Source organism: Aulostomus chinensis, chromosome 1 (genome assembly GCF_037954235.1).
Source record: "Aulostomus chinensis isolate RoL2024-O1b breed Wild chromosome 1, RoL_Achi_v1.0, whole genome shotgun sequence".
In the NCBI taxonomy this organism is placed as follows: Eukaryota; Metazoa; Chordata; class Actinopteri; order Syngnathiformes; family Aulostomidae; genus Aulostomus; species Aulostomus chinensis.
The window spans coordinates 50,630,841-50,653,018 of NC_141320.1; the positions used below are offsets into that span (position 1 = coordinate 50,630,841).

A 22,178-nucleotide genomic window follows, 5' to 3' on the forward strand; every position below is an offset into this window, starting at 1 on the left:
TTCATCTTGAACATCCCTGCTTGTCCTCTCACTTTCTGCAGCTGTGATTGGGAATTGTAAGAAAAATCACTGAATGAACAACACAAACACAGACTGTGTCTGAAGTTCCACACCTGCACCCGACTCAGAATGAAAAAACCAGTGTGGACTCAATTGTATCCACTGTCAATTCTGATTCTGGACAAATTTCTTCATATGTATTGATGGACGCGAGCCAAGCAGATATTTCCCACAATGCCATAGTGTTTGGTCAGTGTTGAGCAGGCGTCAGTCTGACAATGATGTCATATTATTGTGTCATCACCTGACCAGACCCAAAAGTAGGCTCAGGTATCAGTTTCTTCTCAATGCTAATGTCTGCTAGCTTAGTCTGCTACTTTTAATGGCTCTGCCTGCTCAAAGGTCCAGACCCAAAAGTAGGCTCAGGTATCAGTTTCTTCTCAATGCTAATGTCTGCTAGCTTAGTCTGCTACTTTGATGGCTCTGCCTGCTCAAAGGTCCAGACCCCTGGATGTGGTGGTTCCTACCTGAACGTAGATTCTGTCAGCTCATGTTGTTAAATCAACTCACCAGGAACACCAGTAGATTTCAATGGACTGACAATGAGTCTCATTGAATGGGTGTCTCGTCCAACGAGAAACAATCAGTCTCAGGTTGAAGCTCATCAATGAGGTCTTGTGGATCAGTGGCTTGCATGAATGAATGAGTTGGAAGACTTCTTGGAAATTAAAGAGGATTTAATACAATTAAGAAAACCCTTAAGACAGAGTGATAATTCCAGCAGAGTAATTAAGGCCCATATTGAGTAGCAGGTATGAATTAGCCTGGATTTATCTGAGCTTCAAGTAGACGTCAAAGAGGCAGGTGGAAAGGTGTGTAGGATGAACGATGGTGACCTCCAACCAAATGAAGAGGACTGAGTGGAGGCTGACCAGCTCTACGGAGTCAGGCGGAGTTTGGCAGCGAGACAGGAGTCCAGGCCTGAATCGGTGTGTGGCAGCACAGACAGCTGTGAGCTGTCATCCCTAATTGGCAATTGCACAGCCAACCACCGGAGGCGCCCTCACTCATAAGAGGGGCGATTCCCTCCCTGCCCCATCTCTCTCTCTCTCTCTCTCTCTCTCTCGCTGCTCCTGACGGGTGACGTCATTTCCGCGCCGGATGTTTTCCTTCGGACAGGTAACGCGGCTTGTCTGCTCACCTGCTGCTCTTGGCTCACGTAGCACTGAGCTAATGATTGTGTATTGTGCTGCAGAGCGGCCGATTTGGTAATGAGAGTCCTGCCAAGTGACATCACTGACATGAATGGATGACATCAGTCACGTGACTGGATGACTTCAGTCACATGACCCAAACAGCGACCATCAGTCTCCCTCCAATCCTGTACTTGGGTAAACAACAAAAACAGAGTAAAAGTCTCTGGCAACATATTTGTTTCCTGTAGGGTTTCTTCATGTATGTGTGGTGTACCTGCTTTCCCAGAGGACTGCCATCTTTGTTCTGTGGGCTGACATGTTTTAGTGTCAGCACAGGTCATAGCGCTGAGACTGAACTCTCATTCTCCTCCAAGTATTATTTCCACCTCACACTCCTGCAGATATTCAAGTGAACAGGGAACACAAATTTATGCTCAACTTCTCCTGTGTATTCATCCACAGTCACTAAACAACAACCAAACCAAACAAAAGGGGTTTGCTAGCATGGCGATCAGCTGTAGTTCACCATCTTATCCAGGTCACATGACTCAGGAGTAGTGTGGCCGTCTGGCAACCAAAGGGTGGCTGGTTTGATCCTCACTTTCTCCAGTGACCATGTCAAAGTGTCCTTGAGTAAGATACTGAACCCCTAAATACTTCTGATGAGTAGGTTGGCTCCTTGCATGGCAGCCTTCAGCATCAGTGTGTGAGTGTGTGAATGAGAGGACATTGTTCAGCTCCTTGAGTGCTGCTGAGGTAGAAAGGCTCTGTACAAACTGAGTCCTTTTACCATTTCTTTCCTGCTTCTAGCGGCGCTGTCGTCACTTCCTGTGACCGTGGGAGGGAAGGGGTCCCCCTTCAGAATAAGTTTTATATCATGATGTTACTTCCTCTTCAACATGCCTTTAGCAGACCAACTCACTGACTAGCACAGTGAGGTAGTGTGGCCGAGCGGTCTAAGGTGCTGGATTAAGGCTCCAGTCTCTGAGGAGGTGTGGGTTCAACTCCCACCACTGCCATCATGTCCCAGGTCACTGGAGAGGTGTGGCAGGTCTCTCGCAGCCTTTCCTTTCACTTCCACAGGTATCTTCAAACCTGTGACCAAAAGAAGAAGTAGGTCCTGAAAACTCTCCAGTTGGTCCAGAACACTGCTGCCCGTGTGTTGACTAGAACTGGTAGAAGAGACCATGTCTCTCCTGTACTGGCTTCTCTGCATGGCTCCCTGTCACATTCAGAATAGAATTCTAAATTCTCCTTCTACCATCAAAGTCCTCAACAGTCAGGCTCCTTCCTACCTGACAGAGCTCCTAGTCCCCTATTATCCAGCTAGAACCCTTCGCTCCCAGGATGCAGGGTTACTGGTGGTTCCTAGAGTTCTAAAAGTAGAATGGAGCCAGAGCCTTCAGCTATCAGGCTCCCCTCCTGTGGAACCGTCTCCCAGTTTCAGTGCTCACAGTGGTCCTCCGTGAGCTCAGGGAGCTTGTGAGGATAACCAGACACATGAAAAACTAGAGGGAACATTGGCTGGAGCTCAGTGTCTCCTGATGTACATGGCAGGGCAGCTGCTGCTGATGTCATCAAAATGAGCCCTGGAATCACAAGGTTTGCTGTGACGAGAGGCACTGACATCAAGACATGTTTGGAGCTGTTTATGGTTGATGGTTCTGTTCATGCCACTGTCACTAAAAAGAGTCAGCATTGCTGTGACAAACCTCAAAGGAAAAAAAGTCCATGGTGACAAGTGGAAAGACATTGATGAGGGACACCTGGATGCTTCTATTGGTGTTCTTCTTCTTCCTGGAGTGTTCAGATCCTGCAGTGAGGCCACTGATCGTCTCTGGGACGCATCGACAGACAGAAATATTTTCCGGGCCACAAGGCCACTTCAGAACTTTCAACGAACATCAAGAGTCCTCAGATTTGACGACAGAGACACCGGAGCAAGAACTGACAAGCTTGCCCCCATTGGGGATGTCTGGGAAAGATGGGTGCAGCTCCTTGCACCAACATTCAACCCAGGGCCAGAGGTGAGAGTGGATGAACGTCTTGTCCCTTTCTGAGGAAAATGCCCCTTCCAGCAGTCCATGCCCGGTAACCAGGAAGGACGGCAGAGCAGAGTTTGTGTTCTGGCCTGTTCTGCTTTTCATTTAGTGTTTATATTAAAGTTCTGTTGCTGAAAAAAAGACTTTTATGCCAAACCCAAAGGTTCATCATTTTTTTAATTGAAATTGAGGGTTTACTGACTAAAAAAAGGTCCAGAGGCCCACAAAAAAATATTCAAATCAATATTTCCATGGATAAGGAAGCCTACCAAGGAAACCAAGAGATGGAAACAACTTGGATGATAGAAAATTGTTTTTAGTGAATTTTACAGCTGATTGAAGATGTGGGTCAAAACTGACCGTTACCATAGAGATGGGAACAGAAAACTCAAATGGAAGCTCAAAAGGGGACTTAGCTCCAATGGTAGAGTGCTAGCTTAGCATGTGAGAGGTAGAGGGATCCATGGCCTCATTCTCCAGAATACTTCAGCTTGTTCTGTTGATCAGAGGAGCTGCTGGGTGATGAATGCTGATGTTTGTCCACTGCTGTGATAAAGTGTCCCCTGTTACTGAGATGAGGATGAACACCTGCTCAGGTCAAAGCTGCAATCAAACCAGGGACTCTGAACCTCCCACACAGTGAAGGAGTTTGTCCTGCAGGTTGATGGACGCTTATTAAGTTCTATCTTTGATCAAATATAAGAAATGTAAAATAATTCAACATTGATTCCATTTCCCTCCTTTCTTTGGTGCCCTCAGACTTTCTGAGAACTGTAGGAGGAACTGCTCTCTGTTCTGTGTTTCTTCTGCTCAGTGGAGGAAGGAACGAAGGACTGGAGCTCTAAGTTTTCCAGTTCCTACATCAGTGAACAGACTTTCTGTGCTGCAAGGAACCAAAGCTACTAAGGAGGATTACAGAGTTTGGGAGTCAGTGACTTAATAGAGTCAAACAAAGGGTTGAACCTGAATGAGACAGTCACCCTTCAACATGGGGCCATGGCAGAGTGAACCAAGAACACTACAATGGGGGTGAGAGTGGAGCCATGATGGATTCACAGTTCATCACCTCCACCATCATGTGGACCACCTGATCACCTCTCCCTCAACCTCTAAATAACTCATTCCCTGACCGGGAATCGAACCCGGGCTGCGGCGATGAGAGCGCCGAATCCTAGCCACTAGACCATCAGGGACCACATTGAGCTCTCCAACAACAGAGACTATAGACAATGACTCAAGAACACAGGACTCTGTTGTCTCAGCTTGAGATGCAGAGGGTCCACCAAGACCACCAGACACCTCAGCCTCCTAAAGACAGTCCACCCCCAGGATCCTGCCCCCCTCTGCTCCAACTCAGCCCTCCATTCATAACTGACTTTGTCTCAGTCTCTTCCCAATGCCAGTCACTGAAACACTGACAATGTGATGGGGCTTCCTGTCTTTATTACATTTTCTTCAAAGGATCCCGTGTGTCTTCTTTCTCTCTGTCTGTACAGGAGTGTGGTACCAGGCCCAGCTTGAACGGGTGACTGTGTCTGAGTGGGTCGAGGCTGGGCTGCAGGTATTGGGAGGTGAGAACCCATCTGTGAGGCTCCAGGTGGAGCGATCACCTGTGAGGGTCCAGGGACAGCAGGAAGCTGCACAGATGGTAAAGACATGGAGGGGAGACAGGTGGTGCTGGAGCAGTGACAGGAAGTGTCTGGCATTTTGGTTCATCCTGTGAGATGACGTGAGGTTGTGGTTTTGCCTCCAGCCTCACCTCCTCATCAGTGTTCAAAAGGTTCAAAGGTGAAAAAATGGGATTCAACCAAACAGCTGGAATGAAGAGTTGGTAACACTTGCAGAGCTGCAGGGAGCTGGACAGGTCTCACCGTGGGGGGATTTGTCCCACAGATCCTGCTGAAGTGGCTCCTTCTCCTGAGACCTGCAATGCTGGCTGGACCTTTGGAAAAAGAACACAACAAATCTTCATAAACATTTACTTCAGCAGGAACACACAAGAAGGTGGGACTGGTTCCTTTTTCATGTTCACTATTTTGTCGTCTTGGTTCATGTTTTGGTTGTCAAAGTTAATTCTGAATATTTGTGGAAAGTTCGCCTGCCTTTACTTGTACCAATACTTTCTTTAGTAACAAATTAAAAAGCTCAAGCTAAACTTCAGTCAGGACAACCATTCTTTCTCATTCTTTGGCCTCTGTTTTATGTCCATGACCATCCTGTCTGTCACCTTTGGTGATGGAGACATCGGTTGATGACATCAGCAACGGTCCTCAACCCAACTGCCTCTGCCAGAAGTGAGCTGTCATCTGTCTCAGGGGACACAGTCAGGTGGACCGGGGCGGATGAGGGCCTGCTGCTTCCTTGAAATATTTCTCAATATTTCAGTTGCAACTGTATAGTGATGGTGGGTCAGTTTAGAGCTGTCAATCAATGTTAATAATTGATCTTAGCATCTGGAGATTATTTTAGGAACACAAATACTTTTACTTCATTCTGAGGATGAGCAGACGTTCAATATAATTCTCATTTCCTGGTCAAAGACTCCTGCTAGTCAGAGAGGATCTGGACTGGATTGGAAAGCTTCTGAGAGGGAAACCTTCCCTCTGGACTGGACTGAGAACGGAGCAGCCTCAGCTTCCTGGAGCCTGACTTGCCTCTGTGGTCTAAGGTTGTGAGGGCTGAAGTCACAGTGAAACTCCTGAGATCACAGAGCCTTTGAGATCACAGGCTGACTTCCTTTTTTCCCTAAAATGAAGAATAATAATTAAAAAAAATGTTGTGTCTGTGTTTGTGTTGCTGCATCAGTTAAACAGTGACTCTGACAGAGGGGATGTAGCTCAGTGGTAGAGCGCATGCTTTGCATGTATGAGGCCCCAGGTTCAATCCTCTGCATCTCCAGCTGGTCCTTTGGAGCCTTCATCTTATCAGCTAAATTGATCCATAAATGTGACAACAGTTGATAACAAACTACCAGAAGAGAAACCAGTCTGTTGCATATCAAAGTATTTGTAGCTGGCTCAGTGTGACTGTGAGCCTTCATAGCCAGCATGAAGGAGCTGGTTTTCATCTTTGCTGGGGAAATCCCACACACAGCTGCTCTCAGTTCCAAAAGTGTGTGTCCTAACTCCTCCGTCCTCCTGCTGCCCTCAGAATACAGACACAATTCAACCTGGCAAGTTTGGAGCATAGAAGTGCTCCTGAAGAGATGTGTGTCAGCCCACAGCTGGCTGTTCTTACCTGGAACCTCAAGATGAAACTGCTTCCACAGACTGGAAATGAATCTGATGTTGACTTTTGGACAAATCACCTGTTCATCAGTTCATCATCACTTCCATCCATTTTCTACTGCTTATCTTGTTATAGAAAGGAGTCTATCTGCTGTGTGACTGAGGCAGTTACTGTGAGCTGCTGCATGTCTCAGTGTGTGTGTGTGTGTGGGGGGGGCTGTGTGTGTGAGACTGGTCAGCTGCCAAGGATTATTGATGAGATCAATCATGATCAGCTCAGAGATCACGGCACAGAAGAAGGAGACTTTTTGATTTTTGGGGGTTCAGTTTCTAAGTCAGACACATCATCACAATTTGAAGTTTTCCTCCAGTAAAAAACAAAACAACACAAAACCAAACAAAAACATGATTTGACTTTTGATGTCTACATTTTTTGGAAATTGTGAGTCCAACAAGCAGGAGGCCGTTTGAGCTTGGAAACTGTGAAGCATCACCAGTGACTGCTGGTTAATTTACAGTTGTTTTCTCCAAAAAGTTTAAAATGAACTCAATGCTGAATCCCTCGTCGTCATCACTGAGCTGCAGAACTGGTCCATGCAGGAGGCTGAGCAGGTCTTCCTCTCTGGTCCAGTGTCTCAGCACAGGTCAGAGTAGAGAATTAAAACATGAACACAAATCTTTATCAGCTGTTTACTGATATCAGTGACTACCTTCAAGTAAGAGTGTTAGTGAATGGACCCTTTTTAAAGTTTATGTTATAATGTTTGAAAAATGATGCTCACAAAAACACAATAAAAGTGTTTGTGGTAAAATGATTCCAGTGGATTTTATTGCCATTTTAAGAGTTCAAGCGTATTTTGATGACATTGTTTGATATCATGACTCTCAGTTACTTTAGCAGGACCATCGTGACATGAAATCTTCCTCATCATCCCATATCGACCCTCAACCCCTCACACAGAACCAGGATCCCTCAACTGAAGGAACCTTTAAAACTGAGAAGTTGGACAGAAAGCAGTATTTTGGCGGAACGAACCTTTAAAACTATAAATTAGAAAGTATTTTCGTGGAACGAACCTTTAAAACTATAAATTAGAAAGTATTTTCGTGGAATGAACCTTTAAAACTATAAATTAGAAAGTATTTTTGTGGAATCGTAATAAACCTTGAATACTATAGTTAGAAAGTATTTTGCTGCCACCCAACTCAACAGGTGGTGTTGTAAGGAACTGCAGCTCTCTGGTGCTGCAGGATCTCCTCTTGGAAAGCCTCACAGTTCAGAGTCGTTCCACAATCTAGGAGCAGAAACCAAAGTCTCCTACGACGAGGATGGGATTGGAACCCACGCCTGCAGAGCTCAATGGATCAGCAGTCCATCACCTTAACCACTCGGCCACCTCGTCTCCTGACCACCATGATGTGCTGCTTTCTCTGAGCCTTTGAAACAGCTGAACTCTTTGGAGCCCATTTGTCAGAAATGGACCCAGCAGGAGCCACTGAACACAACTCTGACATCATCAGGCTTCTTCCCAGCAGCTTGGTGCTCCAGAAGGAAGAATCCAGACCATCGCTACATCATCAGAGTGAACACCAGCTGATGTTGACCAGTTTAACAAGCCTTTGACTGCTAAATGACATCCAAGCTCAGATTCTCTTGTCCTGGTAGAACAAGTCAGTGTTGAAGAAGATGAGAGCACCAGTCTCTTTCATCCAATGCTGGAACAGCGTTAGACTGAAGGTCTGAAGGTCCCTGGTCTGGTCCAGGTTTCAACAGGGGACCAGCATCAGCCAGCATTTAAATGTGGACAACAGTGGAGGTGAAGCCCACATCAAGGAAACAAGCCTCCTATCACTGTCCTGTGCTGTGTTTCTTTAAAAAATGTGAGACAACCTCAAGATTTTCTGTTTCCTGTGTTGGACTTTGCCTCAGAGAATCAGAGCCAATCAGAAGCTTGTTGGTCTTGGATGCTGGTCATCAGGAGCAATGAGGGGCTCAGTGTCTTGCTCAAGGACACTTCAACATGGTCACCAGCTGAAGTGAGAACTGAACCAGCAACTCTGCTAGACGGCCACTCTGCCTCCAGGCCGTGCCCCCCTAACCTGAATCATCATGATGTCATTATTTGTTGCTTTAATTCACCAAATGTGTGACGTGGTGAGTTTGTCAGGAGTTTAAAGACCAAAGTTGTGAACACACAGAGAAGTAAACCTGTCAAAGCTGCTTCACTTGATGAGAGAAACTGAGGAACTGATAGAAGAGCAACAAAGAAAATGGAGTCAGAAGGTCGTCTTCTTCACTGCTCAGTCACAACACTGACACACACACACACACACACACACACACACACACACAAATAGTTTGTCTTTGAGAGAGGACAAAAAAATATTTGACTGTGCTGACATGAACTTTCATTGTCTAATTTCAGTCTCCTACAAAAGTGTGTGAATGTGGTCGTTGTGGCCGAGTGGTGAAGGCGATGGACTAGAAATCCATTGGGGTCTCCCTGCTCAGGTTGGAGTCCTGCCAACAACGTTAAACTGTTGACAATTTAAATTTGACTCATTTTTCCTCCACACTGTCCTTCATCACAGCATTTAACATCAGGACTGCTCCCAGATCAGCTCCATGACCTCATCCCTGCGCCAGAGTACCGCCCAAGTTCATCAAAAACGGCCAAGCATAAATATATAATATGTATATAATGTGAACACACCTTTACAGGTGCGTTAACGTGCTTAATAATAGAGAATGAGTGAAGGGTTTGTTCAGAGTGGAGTGCAGTACCACAGTCAGGCCAGCAGGTGGGGCTTTCGTTGGTGCTGTGTACCTAATTGCGGTGTCTGTGCTCTGCCAGCAGAGGTCGTGCTTCCCCACCAATCTTCTTGGGTGTCTGATTGGTGCCGCCATGTTCAGGTTGTAGCAGGAGGACGTAGGTTGGTACTTGGCAGTTCGGATGTAGCGAAAGTCACGTTATGAATGGAGGGCTGAGTTGGAGCAGAGGGGGCAGGATCCTGGGGGTGGACTGTCTTTAGGGGGCTGAGGTGTCTGGTGGTCTTGGTGGACCCTCTGCATCTCAAGCTGAGACCACAGAGTCCTGTGTTCTTGAGTCATTGTCTATAGTCTCTGTTGTTGGAGAGCTCAGTGTGGTCCCTGATGGTCTCGAGGCTAGGATTTAGCGCTTTCACCGCCGCGGCCTGGGTTTGATTCCTGGTCAGGGAATGAGTTATTTAGAGGTTGAGGGAGAGGTGATCAGGTGGTCCACATGATGGTGGAGGTGATGAACTGTGAATCCATCATGGCTCCACTCTCACCCCCATTGTAGTGTTCTTGGTTCACTCTGCCATGGCCCCATGTTGAAGGGTGACTGTCTCATTCAGGTCCAACCCTTTGTTAGACTCTATTAAGTCACTGACTCCCAAACTCTGTAATCCTCCTTAGTAGCTTTGGTTATTGATGATCTGCAATGGTTCGTGGGGGTGGAGCCTATCCCTCAGGTGAGGGGCGGGGTTTATCCTGGACAGGTCACCAGTCCATGGCAGGGCCATCACATAGAGACAGATTGATTATAAAAATGTTCATCCCCAGTTTGAAGTTAGAGACAGGATTTAAGTGTGGAAGGTTTTTGTATCTTCAATTTAATTCTGAGTGTTGTAAACTGTTTCTAACAAACTCTACTGTTGAACAGTCAAAATGTTTTCTAACCAAGCTGAATGCTCTCATATACTTTTTAAAGTTGAGTTTCTCTCATGTCCTCCTGAGATCAAAGACAGAATTCTAGGTACAAATAAATACACTATCAAAGCCCTGATGACATCATCATCAATTCTGACTTTGATCTGGAGGCTCTTGCTTTCTTGCTTCAAATAAAAAAACGTTGTTCCAGGGAAAAGTCTGCACACACACACACACACACGCACGCACGCACGCACGCACGCACGCACGCACGCACACACACACACACACACACACACACACACACACACACACACAGCCTGTCTTCAGTATAAAATGGTCTGTCACGTTCTCTCACGTTGGAAGATTTCTCTGACTCCATTGTGAATAAAGAGATTCTTCATCTGCCACCTGAGTCTTGATCCACTGATTCCTCTGATCCACCTCTTTCTGCTCCAGCAAGGCTGACATGGATCAGGTGGGTCCATGTCAGCCAATCAGGAGGTTTCTCCTCTCAGTTAATTTTCTTCATCCCAGTTTAGATTGATTCTTCTCAGCCTGATGAAGGAGCATCTGATCAGGTGTTTGGCTGCTTGTTGGTTGTAATTCCATAGATTTTAATCTCAGATGTTATAGAATTAATAAGAACATCTTAAAGACCTTTGTCCAACACTTGAAACTCTCCTGTCTGTCCAGGCCCAACTGGCCTTTGGTAGTGAGGTGGTGGATGCATGTGAATGAAATGAGGCTGGTGTTGCTGTGAGGAGCCACTAGAGGGAGACACCTGTCGTTCCTCCCAGCTGACAATGAGGCTTCACAGCTGCATTTGAAGCTGTCCTTTATTGGTCCCAACTGTCTTGAGCTCAGGGGCCAAACTCACCAACAACACTTCCTCCTGGTCTCAGTCTGTCAGGAGATTCCCAATCCAAAGTTGTTGACACACAAGAGAAGAAAACACGTCAAAGTTTGTTCATTTTTATGAATCAAACTGAAAATGAACAGAAGAGTGACCGTGAAAATGGATTCAAAAATAATGAATAATCATGAATAATTAATAAATGCTCAGAATTTACTGGCATTTGACTGCATTTTGTGGTTAATCAGTCGATGAAAGAGGAACATATATATTCTATACATGTGATGTACGTACGTGGCTGTGGACAAAAGCGTCTGCTCAATGAAATTGTAGGATTGTAGAATTCTATAAATCTAGAATATAATTGTAGAAATGCTCTCTGTCACCACCCCCAACGTCTGTGCCAGGGTCTCTGGCCAGTGGTCAATGGCTCCTATCACCTGCCCAGGATGGATCCAGCTTGCTTGTCTTTGTAATTCTGCACTTATTAGAGACCTGGAAACAAAGGAATGCTGAAAAAGAGAAAATAGGACCTCACACAAATGGGCTTGTGACAGAAATTAAGATCATTTTGTGAATATCCATCCTCTTCAAATGTGTGTGTGAATGTGGTCGTTGTGGCCGAGTGGTGAAGGCGATGGACTAGAAATCCATTGGGGTGTCCCTGCTCAGGTTGGAGTCCTGCCAGCAACGTTAAGCTGTTGATGTTCCATGTCAGGGTGAACGTCCTACCTGTGCCTGATTCAGTGTGGTGGCTCACACCTGAATTTATCCTAACAAGCTAACTTCTTAACGCCAATCTACACAGTTTGAATCATCAAAACTTCAAACTGCAGTAAGAATTTTCAATTCTCTCATCCACAACAATCCTCATCAATAAAATCTGGAAGAAGGAACCGCAGAAAGTCTGCAGGGGAACGTAGACGAGTGCTGCCACCGACCCGTCGTGGGGAGGACCGGTAACGTGGCGACCCCACTTCCCAAAAGAAGCCGACCGTCCAGCGCACCCTCATCACCCAATAAGGACCTCGGGGACATCCTGGACTCAATTGACAGGAAACTAACAAGTTTCGATGCTGGACTCTCTCGTGGAAATCCTCCACAAAGAGCCTCCATGAGTCTCTGGGACTCAGCCAGCAAAAGGTGGCTTCACTGGCCGCTAGAAATCAAGCCCTTCAAGCCTCCAGCCTCCCATCACTGTTTCCTCCCTCTCAAATATGTATCCTGAAATATGGATTTGAGTCTTTAGATGCTGTAACGTCCAAAGATCATATTCTTATTGACCCTCCCCCTTCTTTGTTCCACCATGGAAAGAGGAGAACTCTATTCTAGTTTAGTGGATGAACATAGAGGAACTACACCTGGATCTCTGTGTTAAACAAACAATTGAGTTAAACATCAGGAGTCATGAGTTTGCTCAAAACTACTGACTTGGACTGAGTTCAGTGAGTTTATAGCCAACAATTCTCCATCAGCCAGCACATCCTGCAAAAGCAATGATGACAATTTTCCTTTTGAAAAGCAGGAACGTTGCGCAGATCCAGGATCAGTGGGAACGGCTGTTTGCTTTAAATGGTTGGGGAAAGAGTCGATTTATTGTCGAGTCAATGTTATTTATATTGTGCCACATCACAACAAAAGTTATCTCAAGACACTTGACAGGTAGAGCAGGTCCAGAACCACACTCCTTCAATGAATTCACGTATGTGAAGATATTCAACTGATGTGACAAATTCTCATGACAATGAGTCCAGAGAGCCTGTCAGCACTGACATTCCCCTGGTGGCAGGGAAGTCATGTCAACGGACCTGGAGCCTGTAGTTGGTGTCCATTCTTGATATCCTCACAAACAGGTCATCAAACTTGGCCCTCGTCAGCTTGAAGGACAGCTGGAAACGGCCTTCGTCCAGGCACAGTTCTTGGAGAAGGAGAGTTAAGAAGTTTAGAGTTCCAAGAAGCTTCTTCAGTTCGTTCAGTTTGGTCCTGGAGAACTGTTCAATGTGTCAGGACTTCAGAAGCTCCAATCCTCTCTAAGGTCCAGTGAGAGTGGAAGAGATTATAAATGAGAGAAGCAGGGCCCTCCCTCAGAACTGAACCAGCTCAGTTGGGAGAGCCTTAGACTGAAGATCTAAAGGTCCCTGGTCCGATCCCAGGTTTCAGCAGAGGAGCAGCATTGACTTTACTTTCCAGTGGAGGAACTGCAGACATGAAGGAAACTAAAATCTTGTCCTGTGCATTCTTGTGACATTCAGGACATTTTTGGAGCCTCTTGTTGGATTTTTCCACAGAGAATCAGAGCCAATCAAAAGCATGGTGGACTTCAACATGGAGGACTCAACAAGTCAAGAAAGCATCAGTTTGACCTTCACAGGTGTTTCTGTTCCTGTCTCAATGCTGTAGAAAGAGCCTGAGGAGCTCAGACGGTAGAGCATCAGACTTTTAATCTGAGGGTCCAGGGTTCAAGTCCCTGTTCAGGTGCTGTGGAGGTTCCAGTGTTTGACAACATGGGACTGGTTGAAGTTTAGTGTTGAACAAACTGTCATCATCAAAAGTAGAAGTGTTCTTGTCTTGACGCTGTGAGACTGTTGCTAGAAAAGTGACCAATAATAATTTCATGTGACATGCAATTAACAAAAGACCACAAATGACACTGGTCAAGTCATTTTTATTTGTATTGCACCAAATCACAACAAAGTTCTCTCATGTCTCTTTACTAGTAGAGCAGGTCCAGCACCAAACTCCTTCAATGAACCTCCACCCAACAATTCTCCATCAGCAGCACATCCTGCAACAGTGGTGATGAAAACCTTCCTTTTAAAAGGCAGGAACGTCGAGCAGATCCAGGATCAGTGGGGACGAGGTTACAAACAAAGGTACCTCAAAACCTCAAAATAATGCTACAGTGATGTCGGAAGAATTGCTCATGATCTCAAAATGATGCGAAAGTAATGGAGGAAGAGTTGCTACGAACCTCAAAATAATGCGACAATGATGTTGTAAAAATTGCGAATGAACTCAAAATGATGCTAACAGTAATGTAGTGATAGTTGCTAATAAACTCAAAGTGATGCTGACAGTCATGCAGTAAGAGTTGCTACTAACCACAAAATAATGATACAGTGATGTTGGAAGAATTGCTGATGAATTCAAAATGATGCTAACAGTAATGTAGTGAAAGTTTCGAATAACCTCAAAGTAATGCTGACAGTGATGTAGTAAGAGTTGCTTCGAACCTCAAAATAATGCGACAGTGATGTTGGAAACATTGCCAATGATCTCAAAATGATGCGACAGTGATGGAGTAAGAATTGCTAATAAACTCAAAATGATGCTAACAGTAATGTAGTGATAGTTGCTATAAACTCAGTGATTCTTTCAGTAATGAAGTGAAAGTTTCGAATAACCTCAAAGTGATGCTGACAGTCATGTAGTAAGAGTTGCTACGAACCTTAAAATAATGCAACAATAATGTAGTAAGAGTTGCTACGAACCTCCAAAAAATGCGACAGTGATGTCGGAAGAATTGCTAATGAACTCAATTTAATGCTACAGTGATGTCGTGAGAATTGCTCAACAACTCAAAATGATGCTAACAGTAATGTAGTGATAGTTGCTAATAAACTCAAAGTGATGCTGACAGTAATGTAGTAAGAGTTGCTACGAACCTTAAAATAATGTAACAGTAATGTAGTAAGAGTTGCTACGAACCTCAAAATATTGCGACAGTGATGTCGGAAGAATTGCTAATGATCTCAAAATGATGCTAACAGTAATGTAGTAAGAATTGCTAATGAACTCAAAATGATGCTAACAGTAATGGAGTGAATGTTTCGAATAACCTCAAAGTGATGCTGACAGTCATGTACTAAGAGTTGCTACGAACCTCAAAATAATGCGACAGTAATGTAGTTAAAGTTGCTACGAACCTAAAAATAAATACGACAGTGATGTCGGAAGAATTGCTAATGAACTCAAGATGATGCTAACAGTCATGAAGTGATAGTTGCTAAGAAACTCAGTGATGCTTACAGAAATGTAGTAAGAGTTTCGAACAACCTCAAAGTGATGCTGACAGTCATTTAGTAAGAGTTGCTAATGAACTCAATTCAATGCTACAGTGATGTCGTGAGAATTGCTCATAAACTCAAAATGATGCTAACAGTAATGTAGTGATAGTTGCTAATAAACTCAAAGTGATGCTGACAGTAATGTAGTAAGAGTTGCTACGAACCTTAAAATAATGCAAAAATAATGTAGTAAGAGTTGCTACGAACCTCAAAATAATGTGACAGTGATGTCAGAAGAATTGCAAATGATCTCAAAATGATGTGACAGTGATTTAGTAAGAATTGCTAATGAACTCAAAATGATGCTAACAGTAATGGAGTGAACGTTTCGAAAAACCTCAAAGTGATGCTGACAGTCATGTACTAAAAGTTGCTACGAACCTCAAAATAATGCGACAGTGATGTCGGAAGAATTGCTAATGATCTCAAAATGATGCAATTGTGATGTAGTAAGAATTGCTAATGAATTCAAAATGATGCTAACAGTAATGGAGTGAAACTTTCAAATAACCTCAAAGTGATGCTTACAGTCATGTAGTAAGTGTTGCTACGAACCTCAAAATAATGCGACAGTAATGTAGTAAAAGTTGCTACGAACCTCAAAATAATGCGACAGTGATGTTGGAAACATTGCCAATGATCTCAAAATGATGCGACAGTGATGGAGAAAAAATTGCTAATAAACTCAAAATGATGCTAACAGTAATGTAGTGATAGTTGCTATCAACTCAGTGATTCTTTCAGTAATGAAGTGAAAGTTTCGAACGACCTCAAAGTGATGCTGACAGTCATGTAGTAAGAGTTGCTACGAACCTCCAAAAAATGCGACAGTGATGTCAGAAGAATTGCTCATGATCTCAAAATGATGTGACAGTGATGGAGTCAGAATTGCTAATGAACTCAAAATGATGCTAACAGTAATGTAGTGATAGTTGCTAATAAACTCAGTGATGCTGACAGTAATGTAGTAAGTGTTTCGAACAATTTCAAATGATACTGAAAGTCATGTAGTAAGAGTTGCTACTACCCTCAAAATATTGCGACAGTGATGTCGTAGGAATTGCTAATGAACTCAAAATGATGCTAACAGTAATGTAGTGATAGTTGCTAATCAACTCAGTGATGCTTACCGGAATGTAGTAAGTGTTTCGAATAACCTCTAAGTGATGCTGACAGTCATGTCGTAAGAGTTGCTACGAACCTCAAAATAATGCGACAGTAATGTCGTAAAAGTCGCTACGAACTTCAAAATTTTGCGACAGTGATGTCGGAAGAATTGCTAATGAACTTAAAATGATGCTAACAGTAATGTAGTGATAGGTGCTACGAACCTCAATATAATGTGACAGTAATGTAGTAAAAGTCGCTACGAACCTCAAAATATTGCGACAGTGATGTCGGAAGAATTGCTAATGAACTTAAAATGATGCTAACAGTAATGTAGTGATAGTTGCTAATCAACTCAGTGATGCTTACAGTAATGTAGTAAGTGTTTCGAATAACCTCAAAAGTGATGGTGACAGTCATGTAGGAAGAGTTGCTTCGAACCTCAAAATAATGCGACAGTGATGTCAGAAGAATTGCTAAAGATCTCAAAATGATGCGAAAGTGATTTCGTAAGAATTGCTCATGAACTCAAAATGATGCTAACAGTAATGGAGTGAACGTTTCGAATAACCTCAAAGTGATGCTGACAGTCTTGTAGTAAGAGTTGCTACGCACCTCAAAATAATGCGACAGTGATGTCGGAAGAATTGCTAATGATCTCAAAAAGATGCGACAGTGATGTAGTAAGAATTGCTCATGAACTCAAAATGATGCTAACAGTAATGGAGTGAACGTTTCGAATAACCTCAAAGTGATGCTGACAGTCTTGTAGTAAGAGTTGCTACGAACCTCAAAATAATGCGACAGTGATGTCGGAAGAATTGCTAATGATCTCAAAATGATGCGACAGTGATGTAGTAAGAATTGCTCATGAACTCAAAATGATGCTAACAGTAATGGAGTGAATGTTTCGAATAACCTCAAAGTGATGCTGACAGTCTTGTAGTAAGAGTTGCTACGAACCTCAAAATAATGCGACAGTGATGTCGGAAGAATTGCTAATGATCTCAAAAAGATGCGACAGTGATGTAGTAAGAATTGCTCATGAACTCAAAATGATGCTAACAGTAATGGAGTGAATGTTTCGAATAACCTCAAAGTGATGCTGACAGTCTTGTACTAAGAGTTGCTACGAACCTCAAAATAATGCGACAGTGGTGTCGGAACAATTGCTAATGATCTCAAAATGATGCGACAGTGATGTCTATGAATTGCTAATAAACTTAAAATGATGCTAACAGTAATGTAGTGATAGTTGCTAATAAACTCAAAGTGATGCTGACAGTAATGTAGTAAGAGTTGCTACGAACCTTAAAATAATGCAACAATAATGTAGTAAGAGTTGCTACGAACCTCAAAATATTGCGACAGTGATGTCGGAAGAATGGCTAATGATCTCAAAATGATGCGACAGTGATGTCGTAATAATTGCTAATGAATTCAAAATGATGCTAACAGTAATGGAGTGAAACTTTCAAAATAACCTCAAAGTGATGCTGACAGTCATGTAGTAAGAGTTGCTACGAACCTCAAAATAATGCGACAGTAATGAAGTAAAAGTTGCTCCGAACCTCAAAATATTGCGACAGTGATGTCGGAAGAATTGCTAATGAACTCAAAATGATGCTAACAGTAACGTAGTGATAGTTGCTAATCAAGTCAGTGATGCTTACAGTAATGTAGTAAGTGTTTCAAATAACCTCAAAGTAATGCTGAGAGTAATTTAGTAAGAGTTGCTACGAACCTCAATATAATGCAAAAGTAATGTAGTAAAAGTCGCTACGAACCTCAAAATATTGCGACAGTGATTTAGTCAGAATTGCTAATGAACTCAAAATGATACTAACAGTAATGGAGTGAACGTTTCGAATAACCTCAAAGTGATGCTGACAGTCATGTACTAAGAGTTGCTACGAACCTCAAAATAATGCGACAGTGATGTCAGAAGAATTGCTATTGAACTCAAAATGATGCTAACAGTAATTTAGTGATAGTTGCTAATAAACTCAGTGATGCTTAGAGGAATGTAGTAAGTGTTTCGAACAACCTCAAAGTGATGCTGACAGTCATGTAGTAAGAGTTGCTACGAACCTCAAAATAATGCGACAGTGATGTCAGAAGAATTGCTGAAGATGTCAAAATGATGCGACAGTGATGTCAGAAGAATTGCTAATGAACTCAAAATGATGCTAAAAGTAATGGAGTGAACGTTTCGAATAACCTCAAAGTGATGCTGAAAGTCATGTACTAAGAGTTGCTACGAACCTCAAAATAATGCGACAGTAATGTAGTAAAAGTTGCTACGAACCTCAAAATATTGCGACAGTGATGTCGGAAGAATTGCTAATGAACTCAAGATGATGCTAACAGTAATGGAGTGAAACTTTCGAATAACCTCAAAGTGATGCTGACAGTCATGTAGTAAGAGTTGCTACGAACCTCAAAATAATGCGACAGTAATGTAGTAAAAGTTGCGACGAACCTCAAAATATTGCGACAGTGATGTCGGAAGAATTGCTAATGAACTCAAGATGATGCTAACAGTAATGTAGTGATAGTTGCTAAGAAACTCAGTGATGCTTACAGTAATGTAGAGTTTCGAACAACCTCAAAGTGATGCTGACAGTCATTTAGTAAGAGTTGCTAATGAACTCAATTTAATGCTACAGTGATGTCGTGAGAATTGCTCAACAACTCAAAATTATGCTAACAGTAATGTAGTGATAGTTGCTAATAAACTCAAAGTGATGCTGACAGTAATGTAGTAAGAGTTGCTACGAACCTTTAAATAATGCAACAATAATGTAGTAAGAGTTGCTACGAACCTCAAAATATTGCGACAGTGATGTCGTAAGAATTGCTAATGATCTCAAAATGATGCGACAGTGATGTAGTAAGAATTGCAAATGAACTCAAAATGATGCTAACAGTAATGGAGTGAAACTTTCAAATAACCTCAAAGTGATGCTTACAGTCATGTAGTAAGTGTTGCTACGAACCTCAAAATAATGCGACAGTAATGTAGTAAAAGTTGCTACGAACCTCAAAATATTGCGACAGTGATGTCGGAAGAATTGCTAATGAACTCAAAATGATGCTAACAGTAATGTAGTGATAGTTGCTAATCAACTCAGTGGTGCTTACAGTAAAGTAGTAAGTGTTTCGAATAACCTCAAAGTGATGCTGACAGTCATGTAGTAAGAGTTGCTACGGACCTCAAAATAATGCGACAGTAATGTAGTAAACGTTGCTACGAACCTCAAAATATTGCGACAGTGATGTCGGAAGAATTGCTAATGAACTCAAAATGATGCTAACAGTAATGTAGTAAGAATTGCTAATGAACTTAAAATGATGCTTACAGTAATGTAGTGATAGTTGCTAATCAACTCAGTGATGCTTACTTTAATGTAGTAAGAGTTTCGAAAAACCTCAAAGTGATGCTGACAGTCATTTATTAATAGTTGCTAATGAACTCAATTCAATGCGACAGTGATGTCGTGAGAATTGCTCAACAACTCAAAATGATGCTAACAGTAATGTAGTGATAGTTGCTAATGAACTCAAAGTGATGTTGACAGTAATGTAGTAAGAGTTGCTACGAACCTTAAAATAATGCAACAATAATGTAGTAAGAGTTGCTACGAACCTCAAAATATTGCGACAGTGATGTCAGAAGAATTGCTAATGATCTCAAAATGATGCGACAGTGATGTAGTAAGAATTGCTAATGAACTCAAAATGATGCAAACAGTAATGTAGTGATAGTTCCTAATCAAGTCAGTGATGCTTACAGTAATGTAGTATGTGTTTCGAATAACCTCAAAAGTGATGGTGACAGTCATGTAGGAAGAGTTGCTACGAACCTCAAAATATTGCGACAGTGATGTCGGAAGAATTGCTCATGAAGTCAAGATGATGCGAACAGTAATGGAGTGAAACTTTAGAATAACCTCAAAGTGATGCTGACAGTCATGTAGTAAGTGTTGCTACAAACCTCAAAATAATGCGACAGTAATGTAGTAAAAGTTGCTACGAACCTCAAAATATTGCAAAAGTGATGTCGGAAGAACTGCTAATGAACTCAAGATGATACTAACAGTAATGTAGTGATAGTTGCAAAGAAACTCAGTGATGCTTACAGTAATGTAGAAAGAGTTTCGAACAACCTCAAAGTGATGCTGACAGTCATTTAGGAAGAGTTGCTAATGAACTCAATTTAATGCTACAGTGATGTCGTGAGAATTGCTCAACAACTCAAAATGATGCTAACACTAATGTAGTGATAGTTGCTAATAAACTCAAAGTGATGCTGACAGTAATGTAGTAAGAGTTGCTGCGAACCTTAAAATAGTGCAACAATAATGTAGTAAGAGTTGCTACGAACCTCAAAATATTGCGACAGTGATGTCGGAAGAATTGCTAATGATCTCAAAATGATGCGACATTGATGTAGAAAGAATTGCTAATGAACTCAAAATGATAATAACAGTAATGGAGTGAAACTTTCAAATAACCTCAAAGTGATGCTGACAGTCATGTAGTAAGTGTTTCGAATAACCTCAAAGTGATGCTGACAGTCATGTAGTAAGAGTTGCTACGGACCTCAAAATAATGCGACAGTAATGTAGTAAACGTTACTACGAACCTCAAAATATTGCGACAGTGATGTCGGAAGAATTGCTAATGAACTCAAAATGATGCTAACAGTAATGGAGTGAACGTTTCGAATAACCTCAAAGTGATGCTGACAGTCATGTACTAAGAGTTGCTACGGACCTAAAAATAATGCGACAGTAATGTCGTAAAAGTTGCTACAAACCTAAGAATATTGCGACAGTGATGTCGGAAGAATTGCTCATGAACTAAAGATGATGCTAACAGTAATGGAGTGAAACTTTCGAATAACCTCAAAGTGATGCTGACAGTCATGTAGTAAGTGTTGCTACAAAACTCAAAATAATGCGAAAGTAATGCAGTAAAAGTTGCTACGAACCTCAAAATATTGCGACAGTGATGTCGGAAGAATTGCTCATGAACTCAAGATGATGCTAACAGTAATGTAGTGATAGTTGCTAATCAACTCATTGATGCTTACAGAAATCTAGTAAGTGTTTCGAATAACCTCAAAGTGATGCTGACAGTCATGTACAAAGATTTGCTACGAACCTCAAAATAATGCGACAGTAATGTAGTTAAAGTTGCTACGAACCTCAAAATAATGCGACAGTGATGTCGGAAGAATTGCTAATGATCTCAAAATGATGCGACACTGATGTAGTAAGAATTGCTAATGAACTCAAAATGATGCTAACAGTAATGTAGTGATAGTTGCTAATAAACTCAAAGTGATTCTGACAGTCATGTAGTAAGTGTTGCTATGAACCTCAAAATATTGCGACAGTGATGTCGTGATAATTGCTCATAAACTCAAAATGATGCTAACAGTAATTTAGTGATAGTTGCTAATAAACTCAAAGTGATGCTTACAGTAATATAGTGAGAGTTGCTAATCAACTCAGTGAGGCTTACAGTAATGTAGTAAGTGTTTCGAATAACCTCAAAGTGATGGTTACAGTCATGTAGTAAGAGTTGCTACGAACCTCAAAATAATGCGACAGTGACGTCAGAAGAATTGCTAAAGATCTCAAAATGATGCGACAGTGATTTAGTAAGAATTGCTAATGAGCTCAAAATGATGCTAACAGTAATGGAGTGAACGTTGCGAATAACCTCAAAGTGATGCTGACAGTCTTGTACTAAGAGTTGCTACGAACCTCAAAATAATGCGACAGTGATGTCGGAAGAATTGCTAATGATCTCAAAATGATGCGACACTGATGTAGTAAGAATTGCAAATGAACTCAAAATGAAGCTAGGAGTAATGGAGTGAAACTTTCAAAATAACCTCAAAGTGATGCTTACAGTCATGTAGTAAGTGTTGCTACGAACCTCAAAATAATGCGACAGTCATGTAGTAAAAGTTGCTATGAACCTCAAAATATTGCGA

General features: G+C 42.2%; 1 non-coding gene across 1 annotated transcript; it reads right to left on the reverse strand.

Annotated features, from left to right (window-relative positions):
• Positions 1-4,359: 4,359 nt before the first annotated feature.
• Positions 4,360-4,431, reverse strand: trnae-cuc (transfer RNA glutamic acid (anticodon CUC)). The gene has a single exon. It is a non-coding gene; the product is annotated as a tRNA-Glu (tRNA).
• Between the last annotated feature and the right edge of the window lie 17,747 nt (positions 4,432-22,178).